The sequence below is a fragment of the Meriones unguiculatus genome, chromosome 16 (genome assembly GCF_030254825.1).
Source record: "Meriones unguiculatus strain TT.TT164.6M chromosome 16, Bangor_MerUng_6.1, whole genome shotgun sequence".
Lineage (NCBI taxonomy): Eukaryota > Metazoa > Chordata > Mammalia > Rodentia > Muridae > Meriones > Meriones unguiculatus.
In genome coordinates, this window is record NC_083363.1 from 32,566,891 (window position 1) to 32,579,782 (window position 12,892).

Here is a 12,892-nt window from a genome sequence, read left to right on the forward strand (position 1 = left end):
AGGAACCCAAGGCACGAAACTGGAGAGAGGAGCTGATCAGAAGTCAAGGAGGGGTGCTGCTTACTGTCTTGCTCAGCCTGCTTTCTTATACAACTCAGAACTCCCTGGGCCAGAGCAATAGCTAACAGCTTGACGTCTTGATCCACAAGCACGCGGCAGAGGGAGCTAACTGGGATTGGCATGGGCTTCTGAAAGCTCGAAGCCGGCCCCCAGTGACATACTTCCTCTGGCAGGGCTGCACCTCCCAATCCTTTCCCAACGGTTCCACCAAATGGAGAGCAAGTACTTAAAACACACGAGCCTTCGGGGCCTTCCCCATTCAAATCACCACAACAGACATGTCCACGTTACTGTCAGGTTGTCGAAAACCAAGCAGCACAGCCTGGCCAAAGCATCTTAGAGAAGGAAGAGGTTGTGTTGGCTCAGAGTCTTCGAACTCAGACCACAAAGGTAGGAAAGGCATGGTGGCAGGAACAGCCCTAGCTGTGGTGGCCACACCGTTTCCCAAGTCAGGAAGCAGAAAGGGAGGAATGCTTATTTGAAGTCTGCCTCCTCCTCTTCCTCCTTCTATGCATTCCAGGCTACCAGCCTGTGGGATGCATCTTCCCTCCCCAGTTAAGCCTCCTTGGAAACACGCGGAGGTGTGTCTCCCAGGTGCTTCCAAGTTCAGTCGAGGTGAAATGAAGACACTGTCATAGTCTTCATTTAGCAGAAGACCTTGAAGTAGAGAGTAAGCTGTGATTTCAGCACAGAAGAGGGCAGACCCCCAGCGTAGGAGAGCTGTCTCCATCTCTGTCCACAGATCTGCTCCTAGAACAGCTTCCATGGACCAGCTCAGAGTCCCTGTCACACGCAACAGCATAGCTGTCATGTTTCTGCTTGTCCTGTTCTGGCCCATGGCAACTGATCTTCCAGGCTCCTGTGGTCGGGAGAGGCCTTGGTGAATATGAGGACAAGTGGAACCCACATTAAGACAAAATCCTCCCACTTCTCTCATGCCTGAAGCAAGGTGACATCCTACACAATGGCTGCTGGTCATCTAGGGTCCCTGACTGATGGCGGTGCTGAGCCCTTAACTGACCTGTGACTATGCAGCATCGCTAAGACATGGCTTGCTCTGGAGACAGAAGCAACATGTTGCTGGTTTCCTCGACATAACCTTGCCCATCCTGCCCAAACCTGCTCAGCTTAGAGACTGACCTAACCAGGGCAATGGAGAATGAAGAAATGACAGAAGCAAATACAGAAAAGTGAGCTCATGTGGGCTGTGCTACGATGGAGATTCACCAGCAGTAGCCTGAACACTGAGCATTTATTAGAGACAAGGAGTACCAACAAGGAGGAGGGGTCGTGTTTGCTGATCTCCACAGCAGGTCTCTGCAGGAGAGTTGTATCAGTTCAGGATTGCAGTCATCTGGGAGGAGGGAGCTGAGGTTGATACTTGTGCACACACAGCTCCTAGCTAAAGATCAGCCCTTCATCCACTCTCAGATCATGGGAAGGCTGTGCCATTCCCGTGGGTCTGAAGTGATGGAGTCCTTGACCCGGCTGTGGTCACATGTCAACAATACACATTCACTCAAGACTTCATCTGACTGATACACCCACCTAGACCTTATCATGTGTTATAGAAGTTATAGTTTTATTTCCGGTTGCTGTGATAGAATATCTTGATAAATAACATCTTAAATGAGAAAGGATTTGTTTTAGCTTTCAGTCCCAAAGAGAGAAGAGTCCTCCACAAAGAGGAAGAAATGCCAACAGACTGGAAAGAAGGTTTGGCAGCACGATGGCAGAAGGAAGATGGCTGAACATATTACATGGATACTCAGAAAGTTGTGGGGAGTGGGGTGCAGAGACAGAGACACAGATGCCAGCAACTGGGACAAGGCTATGAAATCTCAAAGCCCAGCACCAGTGTCTTCAGCAAGGCTCCATCTCCAGAAGGTTTCATAGCCTCCCAAACACCACCAGCAGCTGGGAACCACGTGTTTTAACACAGGTACCAATGGGAGACAGTTCACAGTCAGACCACGAAAGGCATCATGAACGTACATGAGGGCTGAAAAGCCTCCGGTAGGGGGCTCAGAAGGGCATCTCCCACATGAACCTGGGATCCACATTGCTCTCCGTTATCCTCAGTGTCCCCTAACCTGAAACATAGCAAAAACACCAGCCATTTGCCCATTTATCAAAGGTCCACTGAGGGGTTCCAAGGGCCAGTGTGGTATTAGGGCCAGCAATGACCAACAGGTACTCCTCCTGTACTCAGACGGCTGTACCTTAGACAAATTTCATGGTTGTCTGTCCACTACAAATCAGATATGACCTAGGGACATTGAGAGACTCACCCAAAGTGACATAGTTAATAAATTGTCAACTGGGACTGAGGCCCAAGTTTCCTTCCTTCTCCCGAGCTACTTAAAGTAACAGAAACTATGAAACTACCAGTTTACCCTAAACAATAGGTGGAATTTCATTCCAGACCACTTTGGCTTCTTCCTTAGTGCTTGCTTAATGCTTTCGTTCCGTAATTAGTACCCAGAACAAGGCCTGACAATAACAGGCATTCTCTAAACAGTTGCTGAACAAATATGCAAGTACAATGAGAAGCTCAGCTGCAACTATTGACTAAAACGTGAGAGAAGCTCAAACTCGCTCACCCTAAACCATCACTCCGGCACGGTGGACCTCACTCAGTGAGTACCCTTGCAGAGCATGTGTGAGGCCCTAGGTTGCATCCCTAGAACTGAAAGGAAGTCACTAGATGTAGGCGGTGTACCCGATCCAAACTACTTTTGAAACATTAATTGCTGCTGTGCAATCAGCGTTTCCTATCATTTCCTGTTACCCTCCTTTCTCCCTTCCCAGCTAACATCTGTATCTCGGGAGTTATTTTCCTTAGTAGGAAGGATAAGAAAAATGTTGGAGGTCTCAAAAGCTTGGATCCCCAAGTTTCAAATACCTTAAAGACTGCAATTATACATTCCAGACTACAGGGTGGGAGAAAAGACTAGAAGGAAGCAGGAATAATGATGCACTGGGCCCCTGGGGAAAGGTGAGCCAACACTTTCCCTGTGGTTTATTCAAAAGGGAAGAGAGATGTGGTACAGCGGTTGCATGCCTGCAATTCCAGCACCCGAGAGGCAGAAGCAAGGGAATTGCCAATTCCAGACCATCTGTCTGGGCTACACAGCAAGACCCTCCCTCTCTCCCTTTCTCTCTGTCTTCCTCCGTCCCTCCCTCCCTCCCACCCCCGTCTCTGTCTGTCTCTCTCTATCTCTGTATCTATCTCTGTATCTATCTCTGTATCTATCTATCTATCTATCTATCTATCTATCTAACTACAGAAAATGTTTCTGTCATCTAGGCTTGACTCCATTCTGAAGACCATTGAAACAACTGCAAATGTGATATACAGAGTCTGGATGAGACTTGAAGCTTGGAAAATGGAGGCATCAGTTGTAGCACAGCCCACTTTTTCTTGCTTTTCTTCTGAATGAGCTTCTTAGAGCCCTTATGGGGCAGAAGCACACAGTCTTCTAGCTGAAGAATCAAGACAGTTCTGATAGAGCCAGGTGGCTGAGGCAAGTGGCCCAAGAAACCCCACATAATTACCTAAACTGTGGCCCGTGAAAGAGAAAGTCACACATTCACATGTGCACGCATGCACACACACACACACACACACACACACACACCAAGCAACTAAAGGAAGAACAGAGGTGGCAGAGTACTGTGAACAGCTCCACAAACATTCTCTGCATCTTTGAAAGTACCAAAGTCTCAAGATACTCTTATTTCCTGCAAGCAGTAGGTGAACCAGCAGAGACCTGACCCAACAAGAGCTGGGCATGAACTGTGGTCAGAGGAAAGCATAGAGCACCAGCAGATAACCAAGGGGCAAGAAAGAGCCCCTCAGCTACCCTCTTGGATGTTGCGACTCTGATCAGGGACAGCCACCTTTTTCCACTCCTTGGCCCAGAACTTAGCACAGGTAAGTAGGGTACTGGGCCAACCCTGGAGAGAGGGGAGGACGCTGCTGCCGCCTCAGCCTTGCAGCTGTGGGCACAGGTGAATGTTGCCCTTAGCACAGCACTTATGTGCTAAAGGGAGATAAGCAAGTGTGTTGGGAACCAGGTCAGGTTTAGACAGTTGCCAGTTGACTTGGATAAGGAGCAAACATAAGCAGCTCCTCCCAGACCTCGTGGTAGGACCTAGGGACTCAACCCAGAATCTTCCCTGGGCTCTCACCTGTGAACAGAGCTCCTTCCTGCCTCCAGAAGCTCAAAGGCAGGGACTTTTCACCCCAGGCTTTGCTAACTGAGATCTGGCTGTCACAGGAGGGTTCCAATAGAGAATTCCTTTCACTATTAGTCAAATGAATGGATGGAGAAGCAAGGGAAGGAATGAATAGGAGAACATACATGCAGAAGAACAGCCCTCACATGAGAGCCCAGGCCCTTCTGGGTACGTGATTCTCAGAAATCCTCCTGTATCTCCTCCCTACTCCTTCACCTCTGAAGGCAGATAGCAGGTTAGACCACTGTGGACATCAGCCCACCTTCCTCTCTCTGCCATCTCAGTGGCTTTCTGTTCAGCTGGAATGGGGATCTTGGAACACAGCACACTGTCGATCACCACCAAGACCTTTTCTCTCCTCCAGGCCTACACGTAGAGGCAGGCTGACAGCCTGGGAATCAGGGAACACACAAGAACAGCTTCTTCCCGGGCCTAAAATCCTGGATTTGGCACCCAGCCCCAACTGAGAAATAGCTGAATGGTAATGGGCCAGGATCATATCTCTGCCTTCCCCAGCCATTGGCACCAAGCTTTGCCTAATGCTGTTATCAGGGAACTATCAATATTTGACAAGTGTTGCCAGTTCTGGGGACAGGGGCAGTGAGAATAGCTAAGCGGGCACCGTAGGACAGGACCTCTGTGGTCAAGACATAACACGGCATCTCATCTCTCCCAGGTCATCAGACTAATTGTCTTAAAGAGAGAATCTTTAAGTTCGATACCCAAATGCCCCCATGTCCTTTCTCTCAAACCAGTTCGGGACAGCCATCCCAGCGCTAGGAACACAGAGGCCCTGGGCTACATATGATTTCAATGCCAGCTAGACTATCCAAAAATAAGCAAACAAACATAAGATTCACCGTAGATTCACTGTGGGTCTGCCAGGGCTCCATGAATGCCAGTGAAGTGGGCTCTGGGTACCCTAAGGTGTGGTAATAAATACAGCCTGCCCCTAGGGGTTCGGGGAGTGTGTAGGGATACTGAGCAAGCTTGAGCTGCAAGGTTGATGGTCTAGGATACTGATGGTCTCGCCTTAAGTGCTTTTCCCGGGGCCCCTCTGGTTTCCCAACAGGAAGCTGAATTTAACTTCCTGCTCCTTAATCTGGACAGCAAGTAACGCCTCTGTGGCCCACACAGTGTGCCTGAGGTAAGGCTGTGAGTTCCACCTATGACGGGCTTCGCTCTGATAGGACAGCCGCCTCCGTCCACCATGTCTTGAGAAGACCCAAGAGACGGTCCAGCCGAAGGGCCTTCAGACCACAGGAAGACAGAGAAAGGCTCAGGAAGCCTCAGCCTGCTCACGGACTCACACTGTATTTAAGAAGCTGAACCAGAGCCGGCCCGCTGAGCCTTCCCCGAATCCTGGCCCACAGGGATCGTGAGCAGCAATGAAAGCGTTACTGTCCCTCGATTCCACTACGTTTTGAGGTGACTAGTTAGACAGCAATAGTGGACTCAAACCAGTGGTTGGTACACACGGAAACCACCAGGGGACCGAGTGAGAAGATGGCCCAGGCCTTGCCTCGAAAGCAGGACCTTGGCTGGATCCCCAGAACCCACGTCACAAGCCAGGTGTTGTGGCACATGCTTGTAACCGAGGTGCTGAGGGGTGGAAACAGACAGATGCCAGCCCCGATGCCAGCCAGCCGTGCCTAAGCCATGATTGCAAGGTCCCGGTGAGATAATCTAGCCAAACAAAATGGATAGTGGCGAGCAGTAACTGAAGCTAGCTTGTGACCGCCAAGCCAGGCTTGTGCACACCCCTGACACACTGGGTTGTTGCTTCGTCTTTTGCATTTTAAAAAATATTTATTTCCAACATAATACTTTTATTACACGGGAATCTCACATAACACACCCCATCACACTTACTTCCCAGTCCCCCAGGTTCTACCCACACACACAATTGTGACCTCATCGCCCCCCCCCCCCCCGTCGTGCCAGAAAAAAAAAAAAAAGAAAATGAAAAAACATACAAAGAAAAAACACAGGTCCAATTTGTGTTGCCCGTACGCTCACTGAAGCCTGGTCAGACCCCCAGTGGGCAGCCTCTTAGAGAAAATAGAGTCCTTCCCCACCTGCACCCCTGCCAGAAGCCATCAGGTGTGGAGAGCTACATTCGGCATCTTTGATCACAATTTTAATGGTTCTCTTCAATGGCTTCCTGTCTAGATTGTTACTTTTTTTGGGGGGAGGGGGGTTGGGGAATGGGAGTAGGGGTTGTCACAGAAGCCTTCTATGGCTCTCTTCCTCAGCCGTGGGCGTGCAGCCACCTGCCCTGCAAACGTGGCTTCCTTTATAGTGGGAGCACTGGTCACAGACGTCCAGGTGGCCTCCGGCAGCAACCTGGACCACAGGCACTAACATGGCCTCCTGCAGTAGCACGAACTACAGACAACCACCTGGCCTCCGGAGGCAGCACAGGCTTAAACGCTGATGGGGCCTCCAACAGCAGCCCAGGCCACATGAACCTCGGACTTCAACACAGCTGGGGAAAGGGATAGGGCATCAGTGCAGGCCATGGAGGTCTAATCCAGAGAACGGACTGTTCTTCATCTTGGGCATTCGCTCAGAGCCAGGGTGTGACTGGGCAGTGGGGTCGGGGACTGAGTCTTGGCAAGCTCCTGGCTGCTGCTCACCACCCTGCCCGTCACTGCAGCTTTCTCTCACGCCCGTCACTGCCTCTGCATCTCCAGTTCCACCTCTCTTCACTGCTCCTCTCTTTCCCAGCTCTCCATCTCATATCCGTTTGTCATAATGGCTCTGAAAACTGCAGTGTTACACATGCATTTTTTTGTCCAAATACCTTCACATGCAAATATTCATTGCAACAAATCATTGGTCTGATTTAGAGTTTCTGGTTTCTGACACACTGTAAATACTGAGAGTCGCCTCAGGTACTCTGCTGATGCCCAGAGTCAGGGTGATCTTGCAGCTGAGCAGAGTGTCCACGGGAAGGTTCCGTGCGAGCTCCCGGCTGCCACACACCTCCCCACGCTCAGGAGGCTCCCCTTGCTAGTTCACTGTACTTGCAGGCTGCTGGCAGTCCCTGCTGCCTTCTCTGTCTCCCAGAAGGGCAAGCGGCACAGCCTGCAGCCACAGTAGTCCATGCTGGAGTCTGGCCGGGTGCTCCTGAGACCAGCCTATTCAGTGGCAAGATCTGGTTTGTCAGGACTGGCTTCTCCACTTGCTCCAGCAGCTTGTGGATGGAGTAGATGTTGGGGTAGACAACCTCAAAGTGCTAGATCTGGGGCTGGATGGCCATGGTGGCTATGTGGGCGTGGCTAACCAATGTTGTTTTAACTTGAGACCCACACCACAAGAGGGAGTCCATGCCCTGTACTGCCTGCCTAGCCAGGAACTGGAGATTAGATAGCCCAGAGACCCAAGGTAGAACCTAACATGACTGGCACACACACACAAAAAAAAAATCAATGAAATTATTCTCTTATACTCATACATTGGTGCCTTGTCCAGCTGTCAGAGAGGCTTCCTCTGGCAGAAGATGGCAGCAGGTGCAGAGACCCACAGCCAGACATTATGCAGAGAAAAAAAGTCCAAACTGAAGGTCCCCATCAGGTCCCTCCCCTCAGAGACTGGGGAACTCCACAGAAGATGGGGAGGAAAGATTGTAGGAATCAGAAGCGATGGAAGGCACCGGAAGAACATGGCTCACTGAATCAACTAAGCAGGGCTCACATGGACTCCGGAGACTGAAGCAGCAAGCACAGGGTCTGCATGGGTCTGTACCAGGTCCCCTGCCTGTATGTTATGGCTGTTAGCTTGGTGTTTTTGTGGGACTCCTACCAATGGGAGTGGATGTAGCTCTGACTCTTTTTGCCTCTCTTGGGACTCTTTTTCTCCTGTTGGGTAGCCTTGTCCACCCTTAAGATGAGAGCTTTCACCCTGTCTTATCTTTTTTTATTATTATTATTAGTTACATTTTATTAACTCTGTACCCCAGCTGTACCCCGCTCCCTCATTTCCCCCCATCCCCTCCCTCTCTCCCTCATCTCCTCCCTGTCCCTTTCCAAGTCCACTGATTGAGGAGGACCTCCTCCCCTTTCATATGATCCTGTTTTATGTCTTACCATATCTTATTTTGACTTGTTTGGCTGCTATCTCTTGGAGACCTGCTCTTTTCTGAAGAGGAAACAGAGGGGGAGTGGATTTGGGAGAGAAGGGAGGGAAACTGTGGTTGGGATGCATTGTATGAGAGAAAAATCTATTTTCAATAATGAGGGAGAGAAGTAGATTATTTGCTGGTTTGATTATCTCAATTAACTGAACACACATACACCTCATACAGAAATACATAAAGTTTTAAATTAGGTTAAAATGTTGGTAGAATTGTGTAAGAAAATAAATCCTTTAAAACACACATGTCTGCACCCACACTTCCTGGGATTTGTGTATTCAGGTCCACCAGCCCTCAAGTCACTGGAGAAAGGGTAAGTTGGCCCACAGAGAGATAATGACTAAAAGAGGTCCTGTCCCTGGAAAGCCTGCAGCTTACCTCAACCTCAAGTTCTTATTTTTGGTTTCCATTATGTCACAGAAGAAACCTTCATTGGTATTTTTACTTAAACAAAACTAAGAGATAATTCCCAACTGCTTCTGGGTTTTCAAGCTCTGACATCTGGGGATTTTCCAGAAAGCACTACTAATGTTAGCAGCAAAATGGATTTACAGCCCTGATTCATCTGCCTGACCACTAAGTGGGGGGGTGGGGAGGGGGGGAGGACCTGTCCTAATGAGAGACCTCCTAGGATTGGCTCTTTTATCATCTGTAAGTGTCCTCACCTTCCCACTGTCAAGTGCTGGAACCCTGGAAATCCTGGCTGTTTCACATATGCTTGCCAGTAGGACCTTCAACAGTTGTGCCTAGACTCTGCTGCTTGGAGATGTCTTACTCGGTGTTCTATTGCTGTGAAGAGACACCACAACCATGGTGACTCTTATAAAGGAAAGCATTTAGTTGGGTCTTGCTCACAGTTTCAGAGGCTTAGTCTGTTCTGGAAGCATGGCGGCACAGAGGCAGACATAGTGCTGGAGAAGTAGCTTGAGAGTTCTGTATCCAGATCTGCAGGCAGCAGGAGAGAGAGAGAGAGAGAGAGAGAGAGAGAGAGACAGTGGGCTTGGCTTGAGCATGTGAAACCCCAAAGCCCACCCCCAGTGACACGCCTTCCAATAAGGCCACATCTCCTAATCCCTGTCAAGTACCACCACTCTGTAAGGGCCAAACATTCAAATATATGAGCCTATTCAAACCATAAGGGGTACAGGATAGGAACTTGGAAAAGGAGGTGGACACATACATATCATTAAGGCTCAGGATTGTTTTCTTAAGTCATGTTTCAGATGTTACCACTGACTAACTGGTCCCTCGCACATATGTTGTTCTAAAATAACCACCATTGTTCAAATATCCCATGGTTTCTGCACAGCAGAACTAAGAAAATGCTCTCAGCTGAATGATCATTCAGAGTGGCTATCATCAGATGGCAGCCATGACTGAGGTCATGAGACTAGTGCAGCCTGGACTGGCCAAGTCTTTCTATCCATTTTTCTGTCCGTCCATCCATCTGTTCATCCATCCATCCATCTGCATTAGTTACATCTGTGTCTGTGTGATCAGACACAACCTCACAGAGGTGGTCTTTGTCTTGACTCAAAGCTTCAGAAGGGCCATGCACTTGGGTAGAACATGATGGCGGCAGGAATGTATTCACCGGAGGCTGTGTCATTTCTTCATAGGCACAAAGCTGAGGAACAGGAGGAAACTGGAGACTTCACACGTGGCCTGTTTCCTGCAGAGAGGCCCCACCTCGGGAAGGTCTCCACCGCCTCCCCCAGACAGCTCCACCAGCTGGGGACAAGAGCCTCTGGGAGACCTTTCATATGCAACCCATAATGCTCTCTATCTATCTGCCTACTAACTACCAACCTGTCTTCCCTCCAGGCCCCTCCAAGCCATTTTCCCTTTTTTGTTTTAAATTACTTTTTACTCATTTGTGGGAGTGGGGCACAGCAAGAGTGTGGGTATCAGAGGGCAACTTGTGGGTGCCAGGGATCAAATTCAGGTCTTCAGGCTTGATGGTAAAGGACCCGTGGAGCCATCTGACCAGCCCTCCAAAGCGTCTTCAGTATATTAATATAGCACTCACAAAGAAGCTTTATGCTACCTCATAGCAAACACTCCTATGAGCAAGGCTTATACCCTTCTTACAACCGAGTCTTGGACTACCATAGCAACACTTCTATCTTGCTCTGCTGGCAAGAAGAGTCCCAGCCCGCCCCTCCCTCAGTCCCAGATTCAAAGACAGAGACACCCATCCATCAGGAGGAGCAGCATGAGAAGACTATGGAAGAATTATAGCTACCATATTTGAAGTTACAAGTTGCAGCAGGCTGAGCTCCCTAGAAGCAGAAGTTAAAATGGGGAGTCATTTGTGAAGGACAGGGAAGAGGGAAATGGTATGATGTGAAGGGACATCTCCCAACTCAGGTCTTCACTGGAGCCTGCAGAATCTGGCCCTCCAGGAGGCAAAGTAACTGGCTTCCAAGGTCCCCATCAACCAACTTCCAGGGAGAAGGCCCCAGTGAAGGCTTTGGAAAGCCCTAGGTACCTCACAGAAAGTCAAGTTCAACTCCTTGACAGCATTTCTCAAGCAAGGTTTGCAATGGGAGGTTTTAGCAGTACGTGGATAAAGACCCCTGGAAAGCTGAATGGGACCCAAAAGCCTCCACTACTTATGCCTACCATAAGGATATTGTATAATTCAAATGCTGATTTCTGCCCCCCCCCATATCTGGTTGCAATCCTTGTTCTGAAAATCTGTCTCAAAGTTATGTAAACACTGACCCCAACTGTCCCAATATGTAAATAAAACAGTTTACAGCCAATCACTGAGCAGGGGAGAGACTAGGGCTAGACTTCCTGCGAGCCAGGGAAGGAGGAATTAGAAGAGGAAGTAGGGGATTCGTCCACAGAAATGTCCACAAGGGACCAGGAGAGAGAGCAGAGCAGGGAAAGCTACAAAGGGCAAGTATCTCTGAAATGTACACCACGAGGGAGCCAAATTAGCCTAGAGGGTTAAGAACAGATTAACAACTGCTCAATTCCTGTGTTAGGAAACTTGTTAAAATAATATGGTGGAGTCTCAACTATTTGTGTAATAGCTGGGATAAGAGAGAAACTAAGAGAAACCAGCAATCCTGTAAGAAAAACTTCAACATACTCTGATAAGAGTCAGGGCATATTCATGAGACCTCGGCCAAAAAGGAAAGTAAGGGAGGGCAGGCCTTAGGCTGTGAGATTTTGGAGACATGAGCTGAAGGCACAAGCCTGATACGTTCAAAGTGACTCATTCCTGTAGAGCTGGGAGCTGTATTAGTTAGCCTCCTCACTGCCGTGACAGTATAAAGGGAAAAGTAATTGTTCTGGCTCAGAGTTCCAGAAGGTTCAGGCCACGACTACTTCCATATAATATCACAACTGCAGGACCACGTATCAGAGGACAGTCCTTATGCAGACCGGAAGCAGGGAATAGGCATCCTGGCCCCTTCTCCTTCTTTAATTCCATCCAGGATCTCAACCCATGGGATGGTGCCACCTACATTCAGGGTGGGTCTCCCTTGAATTCCCTCAGAGACATGGCAGCAGTGTTCCTCATCAGTTGACAGAGATGAAATCTCATAGGAACCCCAGCAGGGGACAGCAGAGCCAGGCCTAGCGGCTCGTGCCTGTGATCCCAGCACTTGGGGGCTGTGGAGGATGGCTGCTACTCTGAGGGCTACATAGTGACTCTGAAGCTAGGCTGGACTACAGAGTAAGACCCTGTCAAGGGCAGGAGGACAGGGGAGAAGAAATGAGAGCAAAGGGAAGGAAAGGAAAAAAGAAAGGAAAACACTGGCAGTTTGGCGCAGAGAATCCACTTAAGTGAACATCAGCAAAAACTTAAATGCATTGGCTCACAAATGAGACAAAGGAGCAGGTGTTGATCCACGCTGGATCTTGGTTTAATTTTCCTTCAAGTCTCTCTCCCTCCTTCTTCCCCTTCCCTTCCTTCTTACTTTTTTATGGACTCTGTACACAGAAGCCTACCCTCTCAGGAGCTCACCCTCTCAGACTTGCCCTGGTTCCATAGTAAGCGCAGGGGAGCGAGGTCCGAGCCCTGTGAAAAGAGGATCTTTAGTCCCAGCCAACCTTACAGAAGTCCTATCACTGAGTGTCATCAGCTCCAATTGGCCAGACTAGTCACCTGGTTATTCCTGAACCAATCACTGTAGCCAAGGTAGTGTGATGTTCTGATTGGCCAGGCCTGAGTCACATGCCCAACCCGGGTTGAAGAAGAAACTAACTTCTTTAGAACCACAGAGATTGAGAGTAAGAGTCAAGGAAGGAACAGGCAAGGCAGGGCAGTCATCGGATGTGGCATTAAGCCATCCAGGAAAAACGACTGAAAGAGGACACCAGTATCAGAGACAGAGTCTTCAGGCCATTCCTTTCCATTCGGAGCCTGCCTCATGCTGCGTCCAGTCCCTCTGCCCAGAAAAAAAAAAAAAAGTAAATTCTTTCTTTTTCCAG